Consider the following 15,772-nt stretch of genomic DNA (forward strand, 5'->3'; position numbering starts at 1 on the left):
TGAGTACACTACAGGGCAGATCTCTTGCTCTGTGATTCCCTGTTGTGGGATCACTCTGGCTATTTACTCGTGGCCAGCCCTTCTCCACCTCTTCTTTCCCAGTTGCTGCTCCACCTTGCAGCCCTGAGTTGACAATTAAGCAGAAGATTTTGAAATGGGACACAGCATCTCATGCTTTTGCCTGTGTTCCGTTGTAAGTCTCTACGGCGAGATAGCTTGCTTACTGTGTGTGGAAGCAGAAACATCTGCAGTAGAAGCATTTCCCGGCAGCTTGCTTTGGGAACAGCAGGCGCCCAGCTCTCCCCAAACTGAAACAGGAGTAAGTATGTGACCGCACTGGGCTTTTCCCTGCTGGAAGGGAAATCCCCAGGCTTTTATGGTGAGCCAACTTTTGCACTGCACAAGACATGACCATGTTATAGAGACTGGTAGCCCGCAATTAGGGCATCTACTTGTGTGTGCAGGAGAATAAATCTACTGAAGCACTAGAAGTTTCACTATTAGTTTAAATATAGACATCACGTTCACTTTGCCATTTCCTCACCCCATCCCTGCCCTTTTATTTTTTTAATTAGTGCTACGCTACTATCACAGACTTGAGCAAACGAACACTTAGTATCAGATATAGGAAGTGAATAATGATACTTCTCATAATTTTTAAGCCCCTTATTGAGGAATATTAGGCTTATATCTAGAAACATGCAAATGGAACAAAGGTGCTTGGCCTTTTATGTTTGTCTAATAGAGGTCAGCAATTTGCCTTCTCTCTTAGCAAGCAGTAGATTCAGCCAGAGAAACACAGCTTCAGACAGACCTAATGTTTGGCAATTTCAGCTTAAGTTTACAAACAGCTTTGCTCAAAGAAGTGATGTGGTAGGGATTGAAAATACCAGGTCTTTAATTTTGGAAATATTGTCATCTTTAAACTTTTTATGGTGAATTGATGTTCTTGTTGCTTTTTTCTAATTTGAAATATAACCATTAAAAAAAATTACTTTAAAAGCACCATCTGTATGAGTAAAAGCACATTCTAACAATTGTGGCTTGCTTTGCTCATGCATATTGCATTGCTTTGTTTATGATATTTTGTAAAAAATATACAGAAAGGTCATGAATGCATTTGAAAGAAATTATCCATTCTTAATCAAATGTTCTTTCAGTGTTACTGTAGCTCTAGTAAAAGGCAATGTTTAATGATCAATGAGATCATTAAACGAGCATAATGAGATTTGCTTTTGAAGCAGAGCAGCTTAGAGAAGTAATCAACTGCAGACAAGCCTGCAATTTGGGGGTTTTGAGTTTAGCTGAGAACTTTTTTCCTCTGCTCCTGGCAGCAGGGACCTTTTGTGCATAGAAGAATGAAAAGCATCGGCTTGAAAGATTAGTCTTCAAATTGCTACATGGAGAGCAAAAGTAGTAAAAAGCAGACCATTTGACAGTTCTTCATGTTTGGAAGTGGTCTCTTGGCTTTATTCATAAGAAGTAGGAAAGTTCCTGGGTGCAAGTGGTTGCATATGAAAGACCCTGATCCAACCCCCAGTGAAGCTGGCTTAAAGTGTGCTAACTTCAGCAGGCTCTTCTCTCAGGTGCTGGTTTTATACTTTAGAATTTGGGCAGGACCATAATGGCTCATTTGTTCAAAATATTTGGAATTACTTTTTTCTAGTGCATTTGCTTCAGAATTTCTTGTAAGTAACACTAAGTCCTGAGTTAGCTGGCAGACTGTTTACTTTCTGTATCTTAACACCCCTGCGTATGAGAAACTGGCCAAGGTAACAGGAAAACCCAGTTACCCTATAGAATGCATTTATCCTAATAGCTTCTCCAGCTTGGCAGAGGAGCAATGACAGTCTTCCCAACTCATAGGGAATCACGCGCATACATGGTATTTAAGCACAAATTCTTGATGAATTGCCAGAGGACCCATCTGTTCAGAAGATGCAGCTCGGCATAGAAACACAGAATACTGGTTCTTGCCATGTCAGCTGACGGGTGACCCGTACCTGTTTGTGGTCTCTGTACTGATGCTTATTTTCCCATTACATCCTGCAGAAATTCCCTCGTGGAACTGAAAAAAACCCACATGGCCAAGTCAGGCCAGTCAGCTGCTTTTCTTATTTCAATTAATGTTTTGTTGTGTCTCTGTAAAAGGGAAGTAAGAGTTAAGAAATAAATGTCTGTGTACAAGTTGCAGAAGATAAGAACACTTTGTTCCTCATTTCATGCATGTGGTCAAAGCATTGATGAAAATTGGAGATGGAGATGCTGTTGCTTATGTTTGGATAGTTAAGTCACAAGCTTTTGTCCCCTTGTGGGCTCTTGCAATTGTATCACATTGCATGAATGACTACGTAAAGGAATCAGATGTGCTGTATGAACAGGAGACTAATCTGTGATTCACAGAAGTAGGCCAATGCAATTAGTAAGATGTTAAGCCTCATAATGTAATGTAACATGTGCTGTCTGACTGATTCCATCCACATCAGTTTCAGCAGGGAAAACATTACACAAACATGTTATTTAACAAGCAAATATCAAAAGCTTTTAAAAGAAGCCTTAAAAACATTAAGCTGCTTCATCTCATGAACAAGAGAACTGGATGGGCTCCCTAGGAAGCCACCAGGGAGTCCTGAGCAGTAGGACCTGGGCAGGGAAGCCACATCCCTGTTCACAGATATGCACTGAAAGGCTGAAGGAAGAGAAATTCTTCACTTCAGCCTTCTGAAATGTGAGAGTTCCCCCCAAAGTAATCTCTCCACGTCATCCTTATGATTAAAAAAAATATAATAATGAATCATTCGATATCACAATCACTTTCAAGGAAACTCAAGTGGATTAAAAACAGGGTTTAAAAACTTTGTGGTTTTTGGTTTTGGTTATTTTTTGTGGTAGCTTTCCCCCACCCTGACTATTGCTATAGGAGAAGTTTTCAGTTCCTGGAGGTATGTGGGTATGACCTGCCAAAGTAAGCAAGACAAAAAAAGCAGCGCCTAAGCCTTAGTTTTGCTACCATGCCATAAAGCTGTAGGTGTCTTATGAAACACAAGCGAAATACTTCACCCTGCCTAAAATGCAGAATTCTACTTTTAAAGGAGCAAGCACACACACACATACCCACCCCCCCCCCCCGACTCCAGTAGTGACTTTCCAACAGCAACTGCTCTAATCACGATAGAAAGCAGTACTAGTAAATCTAATGTAAATGCACCAGAGGAATACTTGCATTTGTTTCCAGATGACGGAACTTACCCAGTTCTGTAGCTAGCCTACATCTAGAGCTCACTGTGTCCGTGGTGTTTTGGTATGCTGAAGAAGCTCAGAGGAAGGAGACATACAATATATATAAGAAAACCCTATTGAAAATATTAGGTGAGGAATGGACAGTTTACCTCAAGCACTGGATGTCTTTGATTAATGGTGAATTTTGAGGAAGAATTAACACCAAGGGGCTGAGGTGATTCTTGGAACCAATTGCAGAGACAGGAAAAAGAAATGGTGAGTCTCTTTCTGAGCACCACAAAGAAAGTTGAACTCAAAAACCAGGGAAGCTTTGACTGTGGAAGTCAATAGAAAAGTAACAAACGAATAGAAAATTGTCTTGGATTTATAAGCAAGGAAATCATCCGTTTATTCTTTTATGCTTAAGGAAAAAGGGACTCATGTGTGTTCTGCTTTTAAAGATCATGGCAAAACAAAAATAATCTTGTATTGGATTACCAGCTGTTCTCCTTCCTCCCTGGATTAAGCAATAATCTGAAGTTCTTAAACATAAGTTACTCAGGTGTTCTTTGCTTTTTCCATACCCAATATAAATTCAAATTAAGTAGGTAAAAGGGATTTAGCTGACTCTGTTCTTCACCCCATTTATTTGTCTGATGGTTTCTGAAACTGCAGACAGCCAGCTCTTGCCCAAGCGCAGCTTGGTCACACAGCTTGTGTGTTTCCAGGCGAGGTGGATGCACTATGCATGTGCCACGTGCAGCACGTGGTGGTGCCTCTGGCTGGCCGAGCCTTGCGAGCACTTTGGCTAACGTGTGCTTCCCTGCCCTGTGGCGCAATCGCTTGGCCTCCCAGACTTTCATTCACATCCTCTTTTAGTGCGATGCTCTGGTCAGGCCTATAGGCATGTCTTTAATGGTACTTGCTTCCAGTTGCTTGAAGCTCTGGGCGCAAAGCCACAGGTAACCGGGTGCAGTAGGCAGCCGCCTTCCTGAGTTGCCCATAGAAAGTGAAGAAGCACGAAGCTAGGTGCATAGACTAAGAAGCCGTTTCTAAATCTAGCCATAAATATTTTACTGCTTTATCTCTGTCTTGGGCTTATTTGCAGTTGTTGAGGCCCAGGGGCTAAATATATTAAGGCAGAATCTTTTGTTGAGTGGCTTAAAATGCAGCAGAAGGGGAAGGGAGCTAGTATTTGTCTGATGTTAGACAGGTGTAAACTGAAAAACTAATTAAAAATTAACAAGTATCAGGCATGGTTAGAATGAGAAACAGTTGTGAAAAGCTTTGCAGGGAGAGCAACAGGGCTTCACACTCTTGTCTCACAACCCTGAAGAATAGAGGGACATCTGCCCTTTCCCTTTTTCTCAGGTGCCAGACAGAATAGAATAGCCCTGCCAGCATGAAGCATGGAAGGATGATCTGGGTCAAGATGCAGTTTCAAACAGCAGCTGTGCTCTGTGTTCCTGTTCTGATAACCATGTGTAGCGGTAGTTATGAAAGTTATGAGCAAAGCCGGGAACACTCTGTCTTTACACTACTTCTGTAGAGGCAAAATGGAAGAAATAATATATTTTCTGGCAACATGCTCGTTTTAGCTTCGGGGAGATATTTGGAGGTACTGCTAAGTGCCTTGCATGCATTTGGGTAGACATATCCATCATCAGCAATCGTCCATAACTGTACGGTTTCCAAAGTGACAGAGATGGCTCTGAGCAAAGTGACATAGCTAGAGGGAAGACACTTTTGGGTAAAATGATCTTATATAAAACTAATTCAATTACTTTTTTCTGTTAGTGGAAAACTATTCATCAGCTTCAGCGATTTGAGCTTTAATTCATGTGAAGACCAGAGCTTGCCCTGTTAAGATTCCTGGATTTGTCGTCTTTTCTCCTCGTTAAAAAATAATGTGAAATGCCTCCAACTTTCCAGGGATGAGACTTTCAAGGTCAGTATCAGTATTTCTATTGCCTTGCCAGAGTCAAAATACATTCCAGTTTCCAGCTGCTTACCCTTGCAGAAGTCTGAAATGATAAAGATTCCTGTTTAGTGAGTTGTTCCTAGGAGGTTCCTGGTTTTGAATGGTTGGTCCTCCATCAATCATGATTTCATTAAAATGTTTATTTCTGCCCGTTCTCCTCCTCCCAAATTTCTTTTCAAAAGATGGAGACAGCATAAGTCTGTGAGAAATATTAAGACATTCAAATGCCCACCAACCTTCACTTATTTGTTCCTGTCCCTTTTTTCCATAAACTGCAGACTTTTACAGAGTGAAAATCAGAAGGGAGTCTCCTGCTTTTGGCAGATGCTGCCATGTACCTGGCTTCACACATCCAGCAAATACTGACTGTTAGGACTACATGTATTTTTCTGTTAAATTTATAGCTTGTTGTTGTTGATTTTAAAATACAGAAAGTCTTAGTGGCAAACTGCAGTGGTATTTGCACAGCAGCTTGCTCTTCATGTTTGCTGTATGTGCTAGGAGTGTTACTACCGCACTAGTTAGAGGGTTAGACAAGTAAAATTGGCACTTCACCAAAAATGTTTCTGGGTTTGGGTGCAAGTGGTATTTGAGAGTCCTTTGTTAACAGAAAGGAACAACAACAACACCCACCACATTAAAGCACGCCATGGCAAAAGACCAGGTTCTGCTGTGTTGTAGACATTAATATTTTTGTCGTTGTCTACCGTGGAAAAGTACTTGGACATTGATGTAAAACATTTTATTTACTTGTACATCCTTTGGACCATTCCATCCACCCTCATAAAATCATAGGAAAACATAAATTGCTTGAACTACAAGTATTTTGATGTCTTATCCAAAATATTTACTGTAATCTTAAGGCTTTCGCAACACCATCTTTATCTGTGTGTTTTTCTCAGGAAAAACAGATTTTTCCAAGAGCGTCAAGTACCTGTAAGTACAACCTGTAAGTTGTCCTTGTCTCCATGGTGGCTTTTGTTTTGTTTTGTGGGGTTTTTTACTGTTTTGATAACTAAAATAATTTCTTAACTGCCATTTCTTGTGGTTCTAACCTATTTAGCAATGTCTTACTACATGTCACATGGTTTGACATACAATGCTATTTTATACCAAGCATCAAAATGTGAATATACAGCAGCCCACAAGTAATAGAGGCTCCCCCCAGCCCGCTGTATGTTGAATGATCACTGCACTTCTGCAGTGGACTGAAACTGAGACAACATAACGTATCTGTCTGCTTTTTTTTTCAGTGCTCAGCTTTTCTGCAAGTGGTGATGAAACCACCCACCCCTTCAGACAATGCACCCTTTTGTTTCCACTAATTCAGACAGCAGCAGGAAGAGAGGAAAGCAAGTTGTAACACGGGGCTTGGAGGAGCTCGATGTTGTTAGGGTGGGGTTGAATATCACATGTACAGTTGCACCAGGCTGGTTACATGCCTAAAGATAAAGCAGAGGTATTTGTCCAACTCTGAATGTTATGCTGTTAGTCCAAAAGCTTGCCTACAGGCAGCTTTCTTGCCTCTTTACTGGTCTCCTGACCTGCCTGAATGAGTGATTAGGGAGTTTTTGCTCATCCAGGTAGTGTCCGGAGTTTGTTAGAAGTCACCCAAGCCATCCTCATCTCATTTCCATCTCAGTCTCCCTGCTGAGCTACATATAGCAAGAGCTGCTGCTTTCCCATCATGCAGCAAATACCAGTCGCGAGGTCAGACGGGGCATGAGATCTCGTCTCGCAGGGTGCTGGTTGGAGCTGGAGAGATGCAGTCTACACTTGGCCAAGTGAGAGCTGGGACATTTGAGCTCTCACAGGCTGAGTGCTGTGTCCTGCACGGATCCTTGCCTGTGTGCAAGCAGGCCTGAAGTCTTGGTGTACGCCTGAGAGAGACACAGACAGCACTTGCTTGGGTACCACTGTTTCTTTTCAGATGCTATTTTCCCCTTATTTTCTTTTCCTGATCACTACATTCCCCAGCACAAGATGATACTGAATCATTTCCTTCTGTGCTGAGTGTGAAAATCGTAGGGTCTCCTTAAGGGGTGAACTCTATCTTTTCACTGCAGAGTATATAATCCTGATAAATGGATTTGCTGCCTTCCAGCAGCAGAAAGCCATTACAGAATATGTTCACCACATTGAATATGGCTCTTCTTCCATACTAAAATGCTTCCTACTGAGTACTCTCTGCTTTAAAATTTCCACTTTTGTTAAGATGTCAGTAAACTTACTAAGTTCTTTTTAATTTTTCTTCTGCCCAAACTCTGCTATTACACAGACCTTCAGTAATACATTTCTATTTTTCCTCTAAAGAAACAGAAAAATTATTGGAGAGGAGTTCTGAATTTTTTGCCAGGGTATTGAAAGAAATGACGGTAGCTGTGTTCTTGATAGTTAATATATTTTGCAAACATTTGAAAGCTGTTGAGTGAAAGTAACTGAAATTGAAGGTGTACATTCATTTAAGGAAGTTGATATAAAAAACCCAACAACATTGCTACCTGCTTACACCCTGCACTGCTGATCTCTTACCATGAGGACAATTCTGGCCAGAAAGGAAATGAGAAGAGTCCGCAGATGATCAAATCCAGCTAGTGAGGTAAGTAAGGATCCCTCTTTTCTGAGTTGTCTGTGTAGATTTCTATCCCCAGTAGAAGCTGAAGAGTGACAATTCTCTTTCCAAGCTGAGATTAATCAGTTACCTTCTGGTAGAAATCAGGAGGGGTGAGGGCTTTGAGGACACCATGTGAGACACGACGTAGTGCTCTACAATGAAAACACAGTAAGAGTTTATCTGGGAGTAGCTATATGTGCATTTGAATGTTTGGTATCAAGGGAGAATTTTGTCACCTGCAGAAGTATTTGATTTTATTTATTTGATGAGTTTGTTGATTTGGTTTCTGAGTGGCTCAGGGATGTGTTTGCACTCTTCGCAGAGGAAAAAGTTTAGTAAGGTGCACTTTCTCACAAGGTCTATTTTACATAGGTCCTTCTACTCCTAAGCAGGGAACTGAACGAAAAGCAATCCCAGGCAATGCAAGAATTCTCTCTTTTAGCACAATGAGTTGCTGGAAAGAGGATTTGCCCTTTGTATGACTTTGGCTGCAGACACTATAGCCAACTGCTAATGCTGCAGATGACATCTTTGTTCCATTGCTGAAGCTATCTTTGACCTCATTTCCTCACATTGCCCACCAACTAGAGACTAATCAATAGAGATGATTTGCAGTTACTTGTAGCCCAATGAAAACTACAGAAGATGCAAAAAAAATGATGTTGTATGTACAAGAACATAGCAGTAATAATTTATTAGTATTGCTGCTGTGGATTATGGTGTTATTATTAGTCATTTAGGTTGGAAGGGACCTCTTGAGATCATCTAATTCCACTCCCCTGCTCAAGCAGAGACACCTAGAGCCAGTTATTTAGGTCCATGCCAAGTTGGGTTTTTAATGTCTCCATGACCTCTCTGGGAAACCTGTTCCTGTGTTTGACAGTCTTCACAGTAAAAAAGTGTATTATTGTGTTCAGATGGAATTTCATGTGTTTTAATATATATCCATTGCCTCTTGTCCTGTCCATGGGCACTACTGAGCAGAGTCTGACTCCCGCACCTTCACCCTCCTCCCCTTGGGTATTTATAAATATTGAAAAGATCCTTTGAGCCTTCTCTCCTCCAGGCTGAACAGCCCCAGCTCCCTCAGCCTCTCCATGTATGAAAGCTGCTGCAGTCCCTTAGTCACCTTTGTGGCCCTGGGCTGCCCTCACTTCAGGAAGTCTGAATTTTTCTTCTACTGGAGTGCCCAGAACTGTGACTGCAGCTGGTGAAGGTACACTCACCGGAACTGAGAACCTAAAACTGTTTGTGGACTTGTGGTACCCCCTGGGGAAAATTTTGCTACTTAGGTAAATTATGCTAATTTAGGACTTATTCCAGGAAGTTGATGTACAATCTCAATTTCTGTAGCACTTGATGTGGGCTCTTAGCACAAAGGAAAACACTTTTGAATCCTACACAACAGAAATGTGAAAACAGCCTGGCCTGTTCCTGATTAAGTTAGACTTAAACCCAGTAGTGGCATCCTTGCAGTGGCCATATGCAATAACTGAGTAGAGAAGACAGATAGTGGATGTCAGAACCACTGACGTGACGCTCTACAGCTTTTATGCTATAGCTCCTCTTCCCTATTGAGACACAGTCCTGAAAGTGGTCTCTTCCCTGCATTTGAAATCAGTTGACTATCTTCCTAGTCATAGGACGGGAGGGTTATTTAGCAAGTCTTGAATCACTCTTTGATTCTGAGATAGTGAAGGCAGAAACCTGGAAGCAAGGTTTTGTGTTCTTATGCATGACATACACGAGGAAATGTAATTCTCAGCTTATGAGTACTATGTGCAATCAACCTAACTTACAGAAGTTTATGAGAGTGCTGTTGTAGGTAGATTTGCCAGAAGAAATATTTTACTTAATTTGTAGAGATGGGTATCTCAAGCAAAGAGAATAAAGACTGCTGAATAAGTAATCCTACACCTCAGAGAAAAATTGGAAATTGATATTTAAATAAAAATGTCTCCTAGCAGCACACAGTTTAAATAAAAAAAAAATATGAAATCCCTCACCACGTCAATGGAAACTATTTGTAATCTGGTGAGGCCAAGTGTTTACCTGTAATATGGCACATCCTCATTCCAGAAGAGTAATAGTTTTCATCTTCCAGAAGCTAAAGGACTTATTAAATTGGCTTATCTAGTCTCAGGTGTTCAGAGTGCGACTCATTCTTTCAGACACCATTTTCTAATGCTTTCCAGCTGGCATTTACTACTTTTTTTATCATGAAAGTTTTGCTGCTTTTCTGCTCTGGGAGCCCATGGGATAGGTAGGGCTCTACTCAACATGCTGAATATGTCAGGCCCCTTGGAGAGTCAGAAGAGAGGCTGTATGTGAGCTGGTGGAACATGTCCTTTGAAGGCAGGCTCCCTAGCAGCAGCTAAGCATTGCAGGGGGCTCGTCCCCTTCACAGGGGCATATCTGCCACGCGACATGGTCCTCCTCATGTGACCTCAACTTCTGCCCTTGGGGTTTTCATTAATTGGACAAATTTGATTAAGGTAATTTCTCAGCAGTTAAGCAATGCAGGTAAGTGCAGCTGTTCACACTTTGTACTGGGAAAGGAGGACAGAACAGTAGTGAAGAAGCTTCAAGAAATATAACATCTGTGTAAGGGTCACTTTCCAGGAATGAACAGAAATGAGACCCCGACCAGCAGGCATGGACCTAGCAGGGAGGGTGTGAAGCACTGAGGGCTTCAGCTGCCTCTGTGTAAAAGACAGAGGAACACCTAAAATGTAAGACACTTTAAGCTGGTTTGAGATTAGTGTTTCTGCCTTAAACACTTGTGTTCTGGGTGAACATCACTTAGCTTATTGAACGTCCTCCAGTCACTTGTAATTTCAGTCATTCCCCTGCATTGCCAGTAGGGTACTTGCCAAACTGACGTCAAGTCTGCGGTATGGATCATGTTGACAGGCATGAGATATCCTGCCTGAGAAAGGCAGTGGACTGCCTTTGTTGGGTGTCCCAGAGTGGTCAGACATGCCCTGTTACACACCCAGAGCTTTAGGACTCCAGAAAAGGGTATGTGCATTTACAGATAATTCAGCCGTCAAAATCTCCCATGATATTGATTAAATGAAATAAAAGTGTAGGAGGAGACCTAAATCAGCTTCTGATTAATGGGGCAAGAAATTATGTCTGTAGACAGCAAGCTATTCAATATCTGCCTTTTGTAAGATCTGGTGGATGTCCTCTGAAAAAATCAGTGATGGTCAGTGTCAGAAGCAGGATACTGTGCTGGGTGAAACTCGGCTCTTGGCTGTGACTTGCATGGCTTCAGTATGAATAAAGAATGATTTCGGAAGAGCTGCAAGACAGGATTATATCAAGTATTGATGCCTCAAAAGTAGGGCAGGGTTAAAGTAATGTCATTGTGCCACTTCCAAAGAAAATTTGTAAATCACAGGAGAGAACACAACAGATTATTGACAAATAAGCTTAAGGAACAATGGATAAAACTACACTGTATAATTTAAATCCAAGGTAAAAAAAAAATCCAATATTTGTTATACAAGTACTTATTTAGGAAAGGTAAGGTGAAGTGCTCTTTGGAACATGTGCATGGCAACTGGGACAAAAGTTAAGATAAAATCAACCAGAAATACAGTCTTCCCCCACACCCATTACAATGACTGTCTGCAGTAGAAAAGATATATGCACGTTTTTTGCATGGTTGAAGCTTAGCAAACTCTTTCTTTTATTGCTAATGTTAGAATCCTCTTTGTCTGAGATGAATGTTTCTAGTTATATATTCAAGGAAGTGCATCATGGCCAAGTGCTTTACTGAATCTGGATGTAAATGAAAATATTGATAGAGTAAACTATAAAGAACTTCATTAAAAATAAACTTAATTTGGAAATTCATGCTTGAGTGAAGGATCCTATTTTCCATAAACATCCATTCAAATTTCCAAGTTGCTTGGAAAATAAAAAAAATTATTGCAAAGCAACAAAAGAGTCTCATTGTGGCTTACATTTTTCACAGGTCCAGCATGTTGTAATGTCTGTACTAATTAACTTGGTGTTCCATGCTTAGTTTCAGCTTCTGAAATACCTTGCTGCACTGAAGATGTTTCAGCTTTCGGCTCTATGCAGGTTGAGCTCTTCTGCGGGGAAGTAAGTGTGAGTGCACTGGCAAAAGGTGATGCTGAGGATGGATTTGTGAACGGCACTTCTCTCCTTGTCAAAGGCTGGGAAGCCTCTGTGAAAGCAGGGCTTTCAGGCATGCAGGAAATGCCCCCTGGCTGGTACAATTGATCACACCACTTTAGATCATCAAGTGAACTCATTCATGGCATTGGTTTACGTGTGCTGCATCTTTTAAAAATAATGCTGTTTTCCATGCATACTCTGTGGGACTTGTACAAAATATCTTGACTGCCTGCTGTCTTTTGAATATCAACACAATATGTTTTATAAATCACATATACAATGACTAGGCAATGAAAAATTAATTGATTTTATAATGAAGCATGAAATCAAATAGACTTTGAGATAGAGTTGGGAGATGCTGGTGTCTGATCTGATTAAGATCAATGTCATTTTCTGCTCATTAGAGCCCAGGCGCTGCTGCTGAAGAAGTCATTAGTCTTAGTTTAGCGGTTGTAGAACAGTTTGACAGGGTTTAGTTAGTGATACATGAGCAATGATTGAGTCCTAGGGCTCGTCAGTGCAAAAATGGGACTGCAAAAAAACTTCAATGGGCACTTTACCTTGTCATCAGGCAGTAAGTTCTTCACTGAACTGGAGTAGGGAATGTCCTTATGGGTAAACACAGAGAGTACTTGGTGAAAAATTTGGACAGGATACTTTAGACAGACTGCTTCTGAATTTCTTTTGTTTAAAATCATTTTGATGGACAATAGGTCTAAAGAAATTGAAGATGCCCAACGGCTTTTGCTCTGAGGTGTGGTTTTATTTAGTTTTCTCCATGCAAACGGTGACCTGGGAGAAGTAAGTTTGAGAGTGCAAGGATTCTCTACCTGGGAAAAGTTTTTCATCCACCTGAAACCCTATGGACTTGTGTTTTCACAATCAGGTTGATATTTTTTTGGTTTATAGAGTGATGCAAGAAATATGAGCTCCAGGAAACTGCAGTTGTATCATTGAGTAGTAGCCTGGGTGAGGAAATGTTCTTTACCTTGAAGAATAAGCAGAAAGTGTTAGTAGAAGAATTTATAGGAAAGTAATAATTACACTCACCTGATGCATGCTACAGAAATCTCTCAGACTGAAGGGGATTTTTATGAGCTAAGCAGGATCTGGAATTGCCCTGCACAAGAAAGACTGGTATTTGCTTGAAGAGTTTTGCTGATATGAAATGCTCATGTTTCAATTTTTTCCCTGGGATTCAAAGTCCTTAAAAATCAAGAATTTACAAATGTAGAAATATTTTCAGTCTCAACAAGATATTTGAATACTTCAAGGTTCATAAACTGCATGTGACTTGAATTACTGAAATCTCCCAAGGCACTTTGTAACCTCAGTACTTATCCACATGTTCCCCATTTTGAATGCCTTTGAGGGGTGGGTAAGGGAAAAAGTGTCCCTTAAAAAAAAATCTTTTATTATAGATAGGTTTCCCTTACAAAATAGTTTTTGTGTGACTTCCACACATCAAGGAGTTCAGCCAGAGAGGAACTTGTAATGTCATTCCTGGATGAGAATGGCAGTCAAGTGTTTCCTCTGGGGGAAAAAGCGAGGTGGTTTCCTGTTTTGGTAACTGCCAGAAAGTAAATCATGTCAGTTGGCTCAGCAAAACAAAATACACTAACGAATGTATGAGCCAACCTAAAATGAGATGATTTTTTTTTTTTTAATATTCTAAATTAATACAGAAAACTTCCTATAAAATCTGTGCTTCCTTGGAAGAAGTTAACTGAAAGTGCATTTCTGTTTGAAATAAGCCCAAAAAAGACTAATTTGGTTAGTTCTCTGTAATACATTGAAGATTTATTTAGTCCCTTACTGAGTTCTTGTTTTTAGCAAACTTTGACTATTAAGTAATATTAATACATCTCTGCAATATCACACTGATTATTTTTAGTTGCATTATTGAATTTCTAAGTTATAACTAAGAAGCAGTATTAAGTGTTTAAAAATTTTAGCTAGGGTAGGAAACGGGAAAAACAGCAACAGAGTAAGTTTAGAAAATATAAGCGAACACATTTTGGAAGACCACTTAAGACACTTCCTAGGCAGGTAAATCAGGGAAAAAATACTTATACAATCAAATACGGCTGCAGAAATCACTCCATTTAAATAATATATAGCAGGTTAATACATTTTTAGATGTGATAAACTTACAATGATTCTATCTTTCATTTATCCACAAGCTTCTAAAGCTAGGCTGTATGGGATTTTGCCACTGATGGACAAGAATGTGCCACTAATGCTGGGATGTGAACTTTTGCAGTGGTCTGTTTGCTAAGGTAGGATATCTGTCATCTAGCTATGGTTTTTGAAGGGCAGACCATGCGACATGTAAGGTGTCCATTCTTTTGTGAAAAGTCCCTCCTGAACAGTAACACTTTTATGATGTGGCAGATTCTTTACTATGGGAGAAGAAAGTGCTATCTCCATAACTCATTGTCTCTTTGCTTTTCAGAGGTTAATTAAATTTCAGCAGTTCTTTATAGCCCAGTGAAATCATCACAGATCCATTATATTGAACCAAGTCATATTGCTCTGTAGCCACATTTTGAGCTATGGGTGAGTGCAAAGCAGTAGGTGAATGTAATACCATTTTACGAATGTAATACCATTTGACACTAGACCTTACAAACAGAACAACGCTGGCTTTGTTAACGGACTTTCTCTGTTCTTTATACTAAGCAAGAACCCCGAGGCTAGAGTCCTAAGGGTTTAAAGTGTTCTGAAAATCTGTTAGCTAACATATGCTAGCATATTTTAAGACATATGGCTTTTGCTATAGTAGGAATACTCTAAAGGTCTAACCAACTTTTTGAATAGTTAATGTTAGAAGTAAACATATGGATAGTTTTTTTGCTCTGAGGCAAAATTAATTTCATTCTTAAAAAGGTACAAGATAAGTCTATGCAGTAAACTCATAGTTGGAAACTGTTGGTCTCTTTTTGGGAATCCTTTGCTTTCTATAAAATGGGAAGGACATGCATTAGCTAGCATGCTCGCATTCAGAAATTCTGCTTTTATACTTCTGTCCAAAATCTACCAAATATCCTTTTCTCCAAACCAGAGGTTTAGCAGTGCCTTTTAAAACCTCTGTTAACCATGAAATTTATTTGTCAGTATAAGGAAGTGGAAAAAACATAGTTTTGGAAACTAAATCTGAACCCCAAGCTAAGTTTTCTAGGTACCTAACTTCTCATACCTTGAAGCCAAAAGTTTTTTTGAAAATATTTTCATAGCAGCATTTGTAAATCTAAAATTATCAGTTTTCTGGAACCCTGGCTGTCAAGCATGCTGAGTTACCACTTTTAAACAAAAATACTTTATAATCATTAAAGTAAATTTTATAAACCAGAAAACAGTTCTATGGTTTTGGAGTTTGACTGTAGGACATCTTTAACAAGAGAACTATTAAACCAGGTCAGTGGCTGTGATTTTTCTGCCACAACGCGGGGGGGGGAAGCCTTCATCAACTCCTCTTCTTTCCTCTTCTTCATTCTTTTCAATTCTGCCTAAAATGCATTTTGCCTGCTTCCTTTTCATGAGATGTACGACATCACTAGGAAATACCATGTCCAGAAGCAATCATATGGTATCAACTCATGCTTACATTTCCTTTCCAGATGTGTCCACTTCAATTAGTTGGATGTAAAGCAGCTGTGGGATCAGATGAAAGAGTTAAGAAATCCTGTGGAGAAAGCAGGAGGCTCTCCAGGTGACAGAAAGACAGTGGTGATAAGGAGGAAGGGAAATGCTTGTGCCAGGAAAGGGCTGTAGAAATTGTTATACATGCCAAATCTGTCAAGACT

General features: G+C 40.1%; 1 long non-coding RNA gene across 2 annotated transcripts in view; it reads left to right on the top strand.

Moving 5' to 3' along the window:
• The window catches only part of LOC119144306, a 28,078-nt gene extending 12,740 nt beyond the window's left edge, over positions 1-15,338 (top strand). The window contains exons 3-6 of one of the 2 annotated variants that reach the window (XR_005103053.1): positions 5,017-5,167; positions 6,103-6,136; positions 6,454-7,799; positions 11,851-15,338. This is a non-coding gene — a long non-coding RNA (uncharacterized LOC119144306). Of the gene's footprint in view, positions 1-5,016; positions 5,168-6,102; positions 6,137-6,453; positions 9,167-11,850 lie in introns of those variants that run through there. The other variant, XR_005103052.1, reaches the window with a different exon arrangement.
• The last annotated feature ends 434 nt before the right edge of the window (positions 15,339-15,772 follow it).

Source organism: Falco rusticolus, chromosome 1 (genome assembly GCF_015220075.1).
Source record: "Falco rusticolus isolate bFalRus1 chromosome 1, bFalRus1.pri, whole genome shotgun sequence".
NCBI classification, from domain to species: Eukaryota; Metazoa; Chordata; class Aves; order Falconiformes; family Falconidae; genus Falco; species Falco rusticolus.